General features: G+C 41.3%; 1 protein-coding gene across 2 annotated transcripts in view; it reads right to left on the minus strand.

Moving 5' to 3' along the window:
• LOC126236275 (uncharacterized) overlaps positions 1–14,166 on the minus strand; it is a 181,102-nt gene that overhangs the window by 79,337 nt on the left and 87,599 nt on the right. The window lies entirely within an intron of this gene.

The raw sequence follows: 14,166 nt of genomic DNA on the forward strand, positions 1-14,166 counted from the left end.
TATTTAAGGCGTATACAATAAAAGACAACACTGTTTGACAAAAATGAGAACTATTTCAGTGATGTATTTCTGAGTGTTTAGCCGAGTTGTTGTTTCCATTTTATGCAAAATATACTGATAACTGAATCACTCATCTTCTTCAGGTACTGTGGGTTGTGCTGTTATGTGTATTTTCTGCCTGGATTCCACCTAGACTGTGAGTTTGATTCAAATGCCCACTACACTCGTCTAAGAGCGTAGTGCGCATCAAAAGTTGAACTCACAATTTGCTATAAATAGTGGCATGAGACCAACAATGGTTCACAGTCTGGTTGGAGTTAATGCAGTGACTTCTAGAAAGTCTTAAATCTACACAGACAGAAATATTTGAATTCTTAGATTGTGCTTTAATATCCCTCAATCACCATAAATTAGCTGCAGCTATTTTCCTAGACCTTTCACAAGCCATCAATGTCCTCAGCCATAAAATTCTGCTTGAAAAATTAGAAAGAAATAGAGTAACAGGTGTAGCACATAGCTGGTTGAATTCATACCCAACAAATTGCAGGCAATAGGTAACACTTCAGCACAAGTTCAACACTTTGAAATAAATTAGAAACAACACTTTCCCTTTCCAGTGAATCAACAATAAAATATGGTGTACCTCAGGGCTTAAGCATAGGACTGCCATTCTTCTTCATCTATGTGAACAATTTTGTTGGCTACATAATTCTTCAAAGAACTATCCTATTTGCCAATAACACCATCATACTGCTCAATGCGTCCAGCCCAGAAACCTTGCGATCAACACCAGACAGTTCTATGGCACAACTTTCAGAGTGATTCACCAAAAACACATTCATTGTAAATACTGAAAAAGCTGTGTGGGTCAACTTTATTTCCAATATCTAGTCAAATGTCTATTCAAGCAAGATTAAATAATGATCCAACATAAAATACAAGTGCGAGAAATTTTTTTGGTCTGTGAGTTCAGTAAGACTTAAAATGGTACACACATATAAAGAACTTGTCTAAGAAAGTCTCATCCACTTGGTACGGGCTAAGAACAGGAAAGTCTACAACAAGCAAAACATTAGTACTGCAGGCATACTAGCATAGTTTCACTCACTGCTCTAATATTGGATCATTTTCTGGGGACAAACAGCTCATCATATAACTGTCTTTAGAATTCAAAATAGAGCTCTAAGAAAAATTTGTGGTCTTAAAAAAAAAAAAAAAAAAAACCATGGAGTCCTATAAATTTTGCTTTATTGAGCTGGATGTTCTGAGTGTTCCATGCTTATTAATTTATGAAGCTATCTTGTTCACCAGAGACTACCTCTTGAAAATGGGCAAACTATTATGAAAATGTACGAAACTATTGTAGCAGAGGGAAATCAAATATACACTAAACATATTCCAGAACAACATCCTATCAGAAGAGCATAATTAGTGTCATACTACACAATAAATTACCAGAGGAAACAAAAATTGGAACATATCCAATATTTAAAATAAAATTAAAGGGATTTCTAATAAAGTGCTATTTCTTTTCTGAAAAATAATTTTCAAATGTGTGAAATAAATGTTAATTTAAATTGATTCTAAGAATATACACCCAATTTTAATTTCTACATATACATAAACACTGCACAAAACATCATATAGTGTGTGGCAGATGGTATCTTGTATCACTACTAGTCATTTCCTTTGCTGTTCCACTCGCACGTACAGCAACAGAAAAATGACTGCCTACAGGCCTCCATACAAGTCCTAATTCTCCATAATACTTGCTTGTTGATCAAACCTACCAGTAATTAATCTAGCAGTTTGTCTCTGAACTGCTTCGATGTCTTAAATTAATCTGATCTGGTGGGGGTCCCACACACACCAGGAATACTCGAGAATGGGTCATATAAGTGTTCTATATGTGGTCTCCTTTATAGATTAGCTACACTTTCCCAAAATTCTCCCAATAAACAAAAATTGACCATCTGCCTTCTCTACTACAATCCGTACATGTTTGTTCCATTTTCTATCACTTTGCAAAGTTATGCCTAGATATTTACTCAAAATAATCAGTTTTTGACAATCAGTAATTGAATGGATAAAAAAAATCTACTCACCAAGCAGTGGCAGAGGAACACACATATAAAAATAGGTTTTGTGTATGCAAGCTTTTGGAACCAGTGGCTCCCTCTTCCGGGAGAAGGGGTGAAGGGAACGGCAGAGGGGTGAAGGAAAAGAGAGATTTAGGAAAAGGGATAGAGCTCAGAAAAGTCACCCAGAACTCCGTGACAGTGGAGACTTACCGGACAAGATGAGAAGGAAAGACTGATTGTTGGAGACTGCACCAGACAAGATGTGAAAACCTTAAAGGTGGAAGAAATGGTAATACGCAAGACAGAGATTATTGCTAAAGCATCATGCCTGAGTTAATAAGAACGAAAAGCTAAGTGCAAAACAGACATGACAGAAAATGAAATACGTAGAAAGCAAAAACGATGTAGTTACTGTGAAGGAATGCTGAGATGGAAGAAATTAAAGTTAATTGAGGCCAGGTGGGTGGCGAGAACCAAGGATATGTTGCAGCACTAGTTCCCACCAGCAGAGTTCTGTGAAACTGCTGTCTAGGGGAAGAATCTAGATGGAACGTGTGGTAACATACACACCGAGGTCATGACTGTCATGTTGTAGAGCATGCTCTACAACAGGATATTGTGTGTTGCTGGCATACATCCTCTGTCTATGACCTATGACCATTCATCTTAACTTACATATATGTAAGCAGATATTTTTTATCTATCAAATTACATTAGATACTTAATTAACGTGGCTGTATCAGGAAGCATAGTACCAATGCTGTATTTTAACATTATGGGATTGTTTTTTTTTTTTTATACTCATCTGCATTAACTTACATTTTTCTACATTTAGAGCAAGCTGCCATTCATCCGACTTATCCTGTATCCTACTACAGTCACTCAACAATGACACCTTCCCATACACCACAGCATCATCAAACAGCTGCAGACTGCTACTCATCCTGTCTGCCAGATTATATATGTATGTAAAGAAAAGGAGCAGTCCTGTCACACTTCCCTGAGGCACTCCCAATGACACTCTCCCTGATGAACACTTACCACTGAGGACAATTTACTATGTTCTATTATTTAAGAAGGCTTTCAGCAACTCACATATCTGGCAATCTATTCCATATGCTTGTACTTTTGTTAACAGTCTACTTTGGGGCACCACATCAAATACTTTTTAGAAATCTACACATTTGGAATTGGCTGCCACCCTTCATCTACAGTTTGCAGGTTATCACGTGAGAAAAGGGCAAGATGAGTTTCTCATGAGTGATGCTTTATAAAACCACGCTGATTTGTGGACAGAAGCTTTTTCGTTTCGCGGAAATTTATTATATTTGAACTGACAAGGGAAACTCCCCATCGCACCCCCATCAGATTTAGCGGGCACTGATAACCTCGTCGCTGTGCGCCCCAAAAGCACTAATCATCATCATCATTCCATCAGATTTAGTGGTAAGAGGGCCCAGTAGACAGCCTGTCAAAACCTGAACACAGATCAAGCATGAAGATAGGAAGAAGGAATACTGAACTGTGGAAAAAAAAGAAAGAAATAGTGAATATCAAAGGACAAGAAGTGCAATAAAGAACAGCCTAAAAGAGCAACGGTGCAGTGGTGAAGTGGTCACGGTGCTAGACTGCCCTGCGGGTGAGCCATGCTCAAAACTCCTCATGCCAGTAAGCCTCATCTACACTCCTGGAAATGGAAAAAAGAACACATTGACACTGGTGTGTCAGACCCACCATACTTGCTCCGGACACTGCGAGAGGGCTGTACAAGCAATGATCACACGCACGGCACAGCGGACACACCAGGAACCGCGGTGTTGGCCGTCGAATGGCGCTAGCTGCGCAGCATTTGTGCACCGCCGCCGTCAGTGTCAGCCAGTTTGCCGTGGCATACGGAGCTCCATCGCAGTCTTTAACACTGGTAGCATGCCGCGACAGCGTGGACGTGAACCGTATGTGCAGTTGACGGACTTTGAGCGAGGGCGTATAGTGGGCATGCGGGAGGCCGGGTGGACGTACCGCCGAATTGCTCAACACGTGGGGCGTGAGGTCTCCACAGTACATCGATGTTGTCGCCAGTGGTCGGCGGAAGGTGCACGTGCCCGTCGACCTGGGACCCGACCGCAGCGACGCACGGATGCATGCCAAGACCGTAGGATCCTACGCAGTGCCGTAGGGGACCGCACCGCCACTTCCCAGCAAATTAGGGACATTGTTGCTCCTGGGGTATCGGCGAGGACCATTCGCAACCGTCTCCATGAAGCTGGGCTACGGTCCCGCACACCGTTAGGCCGTCTTCCGCTCACGCCCCAACATCGTGCAGCCCGCCTCCAGTGGCGTCGCGACAGGCGTGAATGGAGGGACGAATGGAGACGTGTCGTCTTCAGCGATGAGAGTCGCTTCTGCCTTGGTGCCAATGATGGTCGTATGCGTGTTTGGCGCCGTGCAGGTGAGCGCCACAATCAGGACTGCATACGACCGAGGCACACAGGGCCAACACCCGGCATCATGGTGTGGGGAGCGATCTCCTACACTGGCCGTACACCACTGGTGATCGTCGAGGGGACACTGAATAGTGCACGGTATATCCAAACCGTCATCGAACCCATCGTTCTACCATTCCTAGACCGGCAAGGGAACTTGCTGTTCCAACAGGACAATGCACGTCCGCATGTATCCCGTGCCACCCAACGTGCTCTAGAAGGTGTAAGTCAACTACCCTGGCCAGCAAGATCTCCGGATCTGTCCCCCATTGAGCATGTTTGGGACTGGATGAAGCGTCGTCTCACGCGGTCTGCACGTCCAGCACGAACGCTGGTCCAACTGAGGCGCCAGGTGGAAATGGCATGGCAAGCCGTTCCACAGGACTACATCCAGCATCTCTACGATCGTCTCCATGGGAGAATAGCAGCCTGCATTGCTGTGAAAGGTGGATATACATTGTACTAGTGCCGACATTGTGCATGCTCTGTTGCCTGTGTGTATGTGTCTGTGGTTCTGTCAGTGTGATCATGTGATGTATCTGACCCCAGGAATGTGTCAATAAAGTTTCCCCTTCCTGGGACAATGAATTCACGGTGTTCTTATTTCAATTTCCAGGAGTGTATATGAATATGGTCCCGGCCAGGGCACACATTTTCAACTGTCCCCATTGAGATTTATCAACGCCTGTAAGCAGCTACTAAGGTCTGGATTTCACTGTAATTTCATTCTTCGAGAGCTGCAAGATCACCAATGGTGTCTGTTCTTTTGGACATCTTATTCATATTTGTGGTATCTCGCCTGTTGTCACTATCCATCACATTTACTTGCGATGGTAACATATTCTTACCACTTGACTTATGTTCTATAACCAGTGAATAATATGACAACTGTCAGTACTACAGAAAAAGAACAGACATTTCAATGACCAGACAGACAACTCACAATCTTGTGAAAAAATAAAAATAAATTAACATGACTCAACAGCATGGCAGTCCAACGCCGTGACCACTTAACCACGACACTGTTGCTATTTCAGGCTGCTCTATATTGCACTTCTTATCCTTTGACCATTCAATGCTTTGATTTTGCTTTTTTTTCACAGTTCAGTACACCTTCTTCCATGTTTTCATGCTCAATTTGTGTTCAGTTTTTGACCGGGTATCCACTGAGCCATCTTACCACAAAATCTGATGGGGGAGCGATAGTGAGTTTCCCTTGTAAGAGTATGTTCAAGAATTCTGCAGCTAACCAATGTTAAGGATATTTGTCTGTAATTTTGCGGGTCTGTTCTTTTACCCTTCTTATATACAGGAGTCACCTGCACTTTTTTCCAGTCACTTGAGTATTTGAGCTGGGTAACAGGATTTGTGATATCTGGAAGTTAAGTAAGGGGCCAATCCTACAGAGTATCTTTGTTAAACCAAACTCTGATTCCGTGTGGAGCGGGTGATGTATTTATCTTCAGATCTTTCAGTTGCTTCTCTACAGCAGGGATGCCCATTACTTTGTCCTCCACACTGCAATGGTCAAATGACAGTATATCTGTACAATAATCCTGTGTGAATGATTTCTTAGATGTGAAATTTAAAAGTTCAGCTTTCCTTTTGGTATCTTCTACTGCCTCATCAGACTAGTCAATGAGTAAGTGGATGGAATACTTTGACCCGCTTAGTGATTTTACATAGGACCAGGTTTATGTTGAGTTCTTGGTAAGATCTTTCACTATAGTATAATAATGGTAGTGGTTGTATGCTTCTCACATTGATCTTTTAACAGACACACAAATTTCTACTAACATTTCCCTGTCATCACCTGCATGTTCTCTTTTGAACCAAGAGTGCTACAGTCTTTGGTTTCTCAGAATTTTCTGAATTTTGTTATTAAACCACTGTCAGTCTTCTCCATTCTTAATCCCCTTACTCAACACATACTTCTCCAAAGTACAATTTACAATCCATTTAAACTCCGTCAATAATTCTTCTACATCCATCGGACAAAATGATGTACATTCATTGTCTAAGTGGGATGCTAAGATCACATCTGTTTGTAGATACAAGGTCTAAAATATTTCTATTTCATCTGGGCTGTCGAACTAGAAGCTCAAGTCAGTTTTCAGAAAACATGTTTAAAAGGCCTCCACAAGACTGCCTGTCCATACTCCCCTGCAATTAATCCATAGACATCCCAGTCTGTGATAGGCAATTCCCCCCCCCCCCCTTTCTATGGAGTTTATCTATCTTTCCTATCTATGTTCCATGACTTCCTAAATATTTCAGGGTATTCTACTTCAGTTTTCAGCTATCTCTCGGTCCTGAGAATAATTTCAGTGTTATAAACTTCCTAAAGTGTAGTAAATTTAGGAACTATCAAGCAAATACTTCAACACCTTACTGATAAAAGTTTGACATTCAAAGTGTCTTTATTCTGAAAGCAGTCCGATTTTGCTATCTGTGTGTAGACTGGTGAGTGTTCGTAGGAGTAACTCAAGCTACCACCTAACCTAAAAATCCACCATGTACACCCCACAAGTACTATGCTACCTGATTAACTGCTTCCTTTGTGTAGCATGCCCCTGACCTGTAAGGGGAGTCCCATAATTCTCCACCCAATAATGCAGGCCCAAAAAATTGCAGTCGAGACCATCACAAAGTCAATGAAGCCTATAGTTGACACCCTTCACTCAGTTCACAATCAGAGTATCCCAATCAGCTCTGGTAACAATGCTGCAGATTGTGAACTCTGCTTGCATCTATTTTTCTGATACTATGTATTACTGTAACTGTAACTGATAAACTTACGATTATGAGAATAACTACCTACTTTCTCAATTTGTGTGGCCATATTGCCCATAGTGGATTCATAATAATTATTGATTTATTTTAATTCTGTCTATGCAACTACATGAAAATGCATGTTTTTGTCATCAAACATGTTTTGTTTTATTGAAATAAAACACTATGATTTGTAATGATAGATATTTACAAGTTGGATTTCTTTCTAGATGGAAAGACTTTGTTACAAATGATGACAATTTTACTTAAGGTATTTCATGCATGGTTCTTGCTTGAAGCAACATGGGATTAGATCAAAATCAACAGCGGTGAAAAAATGTATAAAAAAAAAGCATGCAAGCAGACGGCGTTTCCTGATGTGAGCATGAAATACCGTACATAAAATCAACATCTCCTGTGACTAATTGTTTTAGTACACATCATTCATTACAGACTACTGATGATGTTTTATTTCAATAAAACGAAAAGCATTTGGAGATAAAAACAGGCATTTTCTTGTAGTTGCAAAGACAGAATAAAAGTACCTTCAATAAATTTACCTACTTAATTTCAATTAGTTTGCTAATTATTAAATACAACACTATCCTCATTTTGAACTGTGTAATATCAGTTTACAATTTGTATTATGAAAAGGAAAGTTGCTACTCACCATATAGCGGAGATGCCGAGTTGCACATAGGCACAACAAAACGACTGTCAGAAATAAAGCTTTCGGCCAGTAAGGCATTCGTCAAAAACATTCAGAGACACACACACACACACACACACACACACACACACACAAATGCAGTTCACGCACATGACTGCAGTCTCAGGCAACTGAAGCCACGGTGCGGCAACAGCACCAGTGCACGATGGGAGTGGCGAATGGGTGGGGGTAAATAGGAGACTGGGACAGGGAGGGGAAGGGATAATAGGGTAGGGGTGGCAGACACTGAAGTGCTGCTGAGGAGAGCGCAGGGACGAGGTGGAGAGAGAGTAGGGCAGCTATGTGCAGTTGGGATGTTAGATGGAGGGCAGTGGAGAGGTCTGTGGGGTAGGGGGGGGGGGGTTTGTGGGAAAGGAGAGAAGTAAAAAGACTGGGTGTGACGGTGGAATGAGGGCTGTGTACTGCTGGAATGGGAACAGGGAAGGAGCTGGATGGGTGAGGACAGTGACTAATGAAGGTTGAGGCCAGGAGGGTTACAGGAACATAGGATACACTGCAGGGAAAGTTCCCACCTGCGCAACTCAAAAACCCGGGTACCTTGCTCATCACTATTGATGCCACACCCCTTTACATTAACATCCCTAATATCCATGGCTTTACCACTACTGAACACTACCTTTCCCGACACTCGATGGATTCCAAACCAACAACTTCCTTCCTAGTCGCCATGACCAATTACATCCTCACCCACAATTACTTCCCCTTTGAAGGCATTATCTACAAACAAGTCTGGGGTACGGCTATGGGCATCCACATAGCACCATCCTATGTCAATCTATTCAACCCAGAATACTAAACCCTTCACCTGGTTCAAATACACTGATGAAATCTTGGTGATCTGGATCGAGGGTGAGGACACCATATCCACATTCTTCCATAAGCTCAACAACTTCTCCCCCATTTGCTTCATCTGGTCATACTCAACCCAAAATGCCACTTTCCTAGATGTTGTCCTCCACTTCAAAAATGGCTACATCAGTACCTCCGTCCATATCAAACCCACTAACCAACAGCAATACCTCTACTTCGACAGCTGTCACCCACTCCATACCAAGCTTTCCATACAGCCTAGCCATTCGTGGTTCTTGCATCTGCAGTGACGAGCAGCCCTCTCAAAATATTTTGTGGGTTTCACTGAAGTCTTCACAGACCATAATTATCCTCTCAACCTTGTACAAAAGCAGATCTCCCGTGCCTTATCTTTCCTGTCTCCAACCACCTCCCAAAGTCCCACCGTCTGGCCAAAGAGGAGGATTGCCCTTGTAACTCAGTACCACCCAGGACTGGAGCAACTGACTTACATTCTCCATCAGTGCTTTGACTACCTGTCATCATGCCCTGAAATGAGAAATGTCCTGCCCACTATCCTTCCCACCCCTCTGACAGTGGTATTCTGTCATCCACCAAACCTATACAATACACTTGTCCATTTCTACATAACCCCTGCTCCCAACTCCTTGCCTCATGGCTCATATCCCTGTAACAGACATAGATGCAACACCTTCCCATACATCCCCCACCGCCACCTACTCCGGTCCCGTCATAAACATAATGTAATCCATCAAAGCCAAGGCTACCTTTGAAAAAAGTCAGGTGATCCACATGCTAAGCTGCAACCACTGTGCTGCATTCTATGTGAGCATGACAACCAACAAGCTGTCTGTCCGCATGAATGGCCACCGACAAACTGTGACTGAGAAACAAGTGTACCATACTGTTGCTGAACAAGCTGCCAAACATTATATCCTTCATTTCGATCATCGCTTCACAGCCTGTGCCATATGGTTCCTTCCCACAACCACCAGCATTTCTGAGTTGTGCAGGTGGGAACTTTCCCTGCAATATATCCTATGTTCCTGTAACCCTCCTGGCCTCAACCTTCATTAGTCACTATCCTCACCCATCTAGCCCCTTCCCTGTTCCCAATCCAGCACTACACAACCCTCATTACACCATCACACTCAGTCTTTTTACTTCTCTCCTTTTCTGTTACCCCCCGCCCCGCCTCTCCTCTGTCCTCCATATAATCTCCCGACTGCACATAGCTGCCCTACTTTCTCTCCACCTCTTCCCCGTGCTCTCTCCAGCAGCACTTCACTGTCCACCAACCCTACCCCATATGGTTCCTTCCCACAACCACCAGCGTTTCTGAGTTGTGCAGGTGGGAACTTTCCCTGCAATATATCCTATGTTCCTGTAACCCTCCTGGCCTCAACCTTCATTAGTCACTATCCTCACCCATCTAGCCCCTTCCCTGTTCCCAATCCAGCACTACACAACCCTCATTACACCATCACACTCAGTCTTTTTACTTCTCTCCTTTTCTATTAACCCCCCCCCCCCTCCCCGCCTCTCCTCTGTCCTCCATATAATCTCCCGACTGCACATAGCTGCCCTACTTTCTCTCCACCTCATCCCTGTGCTCTCCCCAGCAGCACTTCACTCTCCACCATCCCTACCCCATTATCCCTCCTCCTCCCTGTCCCAGTCTCCTCTTTACCCCCAACCAGTTGACACTCCCATCATGCACTGGTGCTGCTGCTCGCAGTGTGGCTTCAGTTGCCTGAGATTGCAGTCATGTGTGTGAATTGCATTTGAGTGTGTGTGTGTGTGTGTGTGTGTGTATTTTTTTGACAAAGGCCTTACCAGCCAAAAGCTTTATTTGTCACAGTTTTTTTTTAGTGCCTATCTGTGACTCAGAATCTCCGTTATGTAGTGAGTGGCAACTTTCCTATTCAATATTGTTACATTCTATCCTGCATTTTCCATTGCTTTATGACAAAACGGGAGGGGGAGGGGGAATCAGACAACAAAAGGTACACTTAACAGCAAAACTTGCACCAGCTAAAGATGATGACTGAGTCGGTTATAAAAATTTTGTGCATAAAGCAGAAACAACAACTTGGCTGAATGGCGCTGAGTTCACATTAATTAACACAATGGATGATTTATCGTAGATTTTTACTTCTTTGGTGCCATGTGGCTTTTGGAATTTAGGCCATAGCCTAAGCTTATTTTACTGCCACTAATTCCCCCCCCCCCCCCCCCCTTCTTCCAAAAACTTCATCTGAGGCTATGTACGTAGGTGGTTTGATTCTCTGATCTTTACAGCACCAGAAGTAAATCATTTCAACATCTCATTGATGTGTTATAGTGTCATATGATTATCTTTTTGAAGTTGTAATTGTTGGAGAAAGTAAACATCTCTCTCTATTTATGATGAACCATCAGGCAGAAAAATACACTTCATGTCACAGTCAAAATACCACAAATCAGATTTAATATCAGACAAACACCACAAAAAGTTTCCACTGACTACAGAATCTATAAAGAGGTTACAGGATTCAATTTCCATGGTTCTCCAACTGCCATGAAGTAAGCACACGAGTGATCTCCTTAGAGCATGTTAAGTATCTTCCTTTATTACTATTATTCATGTGCTCTGCTTAGTGAAACTTTTATGATTATTTATTTCATTATTTGTAACCAAATTGTTAGTTTCTTTTATCTCTACAGGTTTATAATCAATTCTCTTTTTATCTCATTGGTATTGCCAGCATTTTATTGAACTGTTTCTTGTATGACAATGGTATGCCCTTCATGTTTATTACATCACTATTTTTGTAATGCTGTAAAGGTAATTATGGTTCACATTCATCTAATAGCTGCTTTTTCTTTCTTATTTAGTACTAAGATATGCAGATGATCCAGCCTAACCTCACTGTGTTTATGTTGACTCATTGTTTTTAGCATGACTAGTATGTCATTACCTTTTGTATGTTATTTTACCTTGAAATGTGTACTTTCCTGAAGACTATTAAGTCAGATTCTCCTAAAGAAATTTTCTGTTTCTGGTTGTTCTTTCAGATTTGAGGATGTTCGAGTGACCTACTGAAAATAGTTATCAAATATAACATAGTACGTTGTTTGCGATTGAAACAATTAAATGATTTTGCATAACTTTTTTTTTTAATTTTATGAATATGCTCAACATTGCTTTCTCCATTTTCTGATAACGTCAGGATTGCTAATTCTTTCTGTCGTGCAAAAGAGGAAGACTGTGTACTGTGTGTCCCAGGAAGAATTGTCAATACTCAGGCAAATGACAGGAACAATCGTTCGAAGCATAGAAGTCTAGTAAACATAGGCTCTAAAACACGTACCTTAAGAGCTATGAGCACGTCTCCATCTTTTATATTGTGAAACAAATCTCTTCTACTGCAAAGTCTTTGCTTTCCATATTCTAGGATGAGGTAGTATGAACCAAAATAAGAAAAAAATCTGCTGAACATGGGCTCTAAAATGAGCACCTTAAGAGCTATGAGCACTTGTTCAGTACAAGAGATGTGTTTAACAGTAATGAAGAACAAGTGCACATAACTTTTAAGGCACCCATTTTAGAGCCCATGTTCAATAGGCATTTTATCTTGTTTTGGTCCATTCTCTCACAATATTGAAAGCAAAGTGCTTCCTGTAAAAGATATTTGTTCCACGGTATTGAAGATGAATTACTTTTAGCTCTTAATGTACACATTTTTTCTTAGGATGATTATATCTGTCATATTCCTTAACACTGACCATTCCTCCTGAGACGGTGGTGTATAGTGGTGAGCCGCAGTATATGATAGGCAGATCAGAAGAACATATTGAGACTTAAGGGATGTCTTGTGAATGATATTTACCTGAGTATGTTGTGACAACTGCAAAACTCAGTGGTGGTGGTGGTGTGGTATGTGTGTGTGTGTGTGGGGGGGGGGGGGGGTATTTTTCCTGGCTGAGGCTCATAACAACAGTTTTGGTCAAAGCTAAATGAATGCAGACATATATAGAAACATTTTAAACAATATCATGAATCTTACACTGTAAAAACACACCAGAAATATATCTTTCCTATTTAGTATGATGATGCACCTATTTACAAAGCAATCGTCATTGTATCATCCTTCAAATAAAATCAGATGCATCTACTGGACTGACAATTCAAAACCCAACCTGATATCGAACATGTATCTTTCACATGAACTAGAGAGTTGGTGATGTGTTAGACCAACTCATTGAACAATCTGGTAGTAATTACTGATCATCCTTCATAAAGGATGTAAACAAATTCCTTTATCATATCAAAACATACTGAAAAGAGTTTCTCAAAAATAGGACACTCAAACAGTAGCAAAAGAGTTACATGCAATAAACTGTATGCCCGAAATCTTTGAAATGAACAGCAACAGGTGTCCAGAGACATTTGGAACAACTGAGTCACAAATTAGAGAAAGGCTTATCTACAAATTTGGTCCATTTAGAAATGTTTTATACTTGAATATGGTAGCTACCTTATGTTCATAGTACTTGGAACTAATGACTAAGAATCCGTCTTTATAACAATGGCTTCTTTTAGCAAAATTACATCTGCAAATGAAAATCAAGTAAGTAATGAATTTTCAGTTCCACTTCAAAACACAAAGTCCTACAATACACCGGTATAAAGTACTGTGATTGTTTCATGTATACTAGCTGCAAATTACACATATCCACACTTTTTCTTACTGAATGATTTTAAGATACAAGTGGGTTAAAAAAAATGTTTGTGGTATGAGACCAAATCAAGGTTTTCTGATGACATAAGCATACAACCAAGGATACCAAATTCAAACTTATCAGACACATGATAGCAAATGTAGTGTGACACATTGTTGATTAGGAACAAAATGTTAGATCTCTTCCTTTCAAGCTGACAAAAAATGTGCAATTATAAACGTTATTTATGTAGTATTTAAGTGGAGAGCTCAATGCAATTTTGTCATTTGTAGACATAGTTGGAGACTGTGGCTGTTATATAAAATAAATCATTGATGGTGTAATGCAACCAATTTGTGGCTGCTTGATGTACACCATCAACAATTTATAAGTAGAGAACTTCCCGCTGTGCATGTAGTGGTCTAATGTATGTGCAGGTGTGGTGAGAGAAGCATGAGTGCAGAACATAGCCAAGGTGCGACGGCAATTGGGCATCTCCACCTGCAGTCGCGGGGTCACTTTGGCATCACAGTCTGGTGATATCTTAGAAGGCACAGAGCAAGTGGTGCTGCCAATAACAATGCCC

The sequence above is a fragment of the Schistocerca nitens genome, chromosome 2, assembly GCF_023898315.1.
Source record: "Schistocerca nitens isolate TAMUIC-IGC-003100 chromosome 2, iqSchNite1.1, whole genome shotgun sequence".
Taxonomy (NCBI): domain Eukaryota; kingdom Metazoa; phylum Arthropoda; class Insecta; order Orthoptera; family Acrididae; genus Schistocerca; species Schistocerca nitens.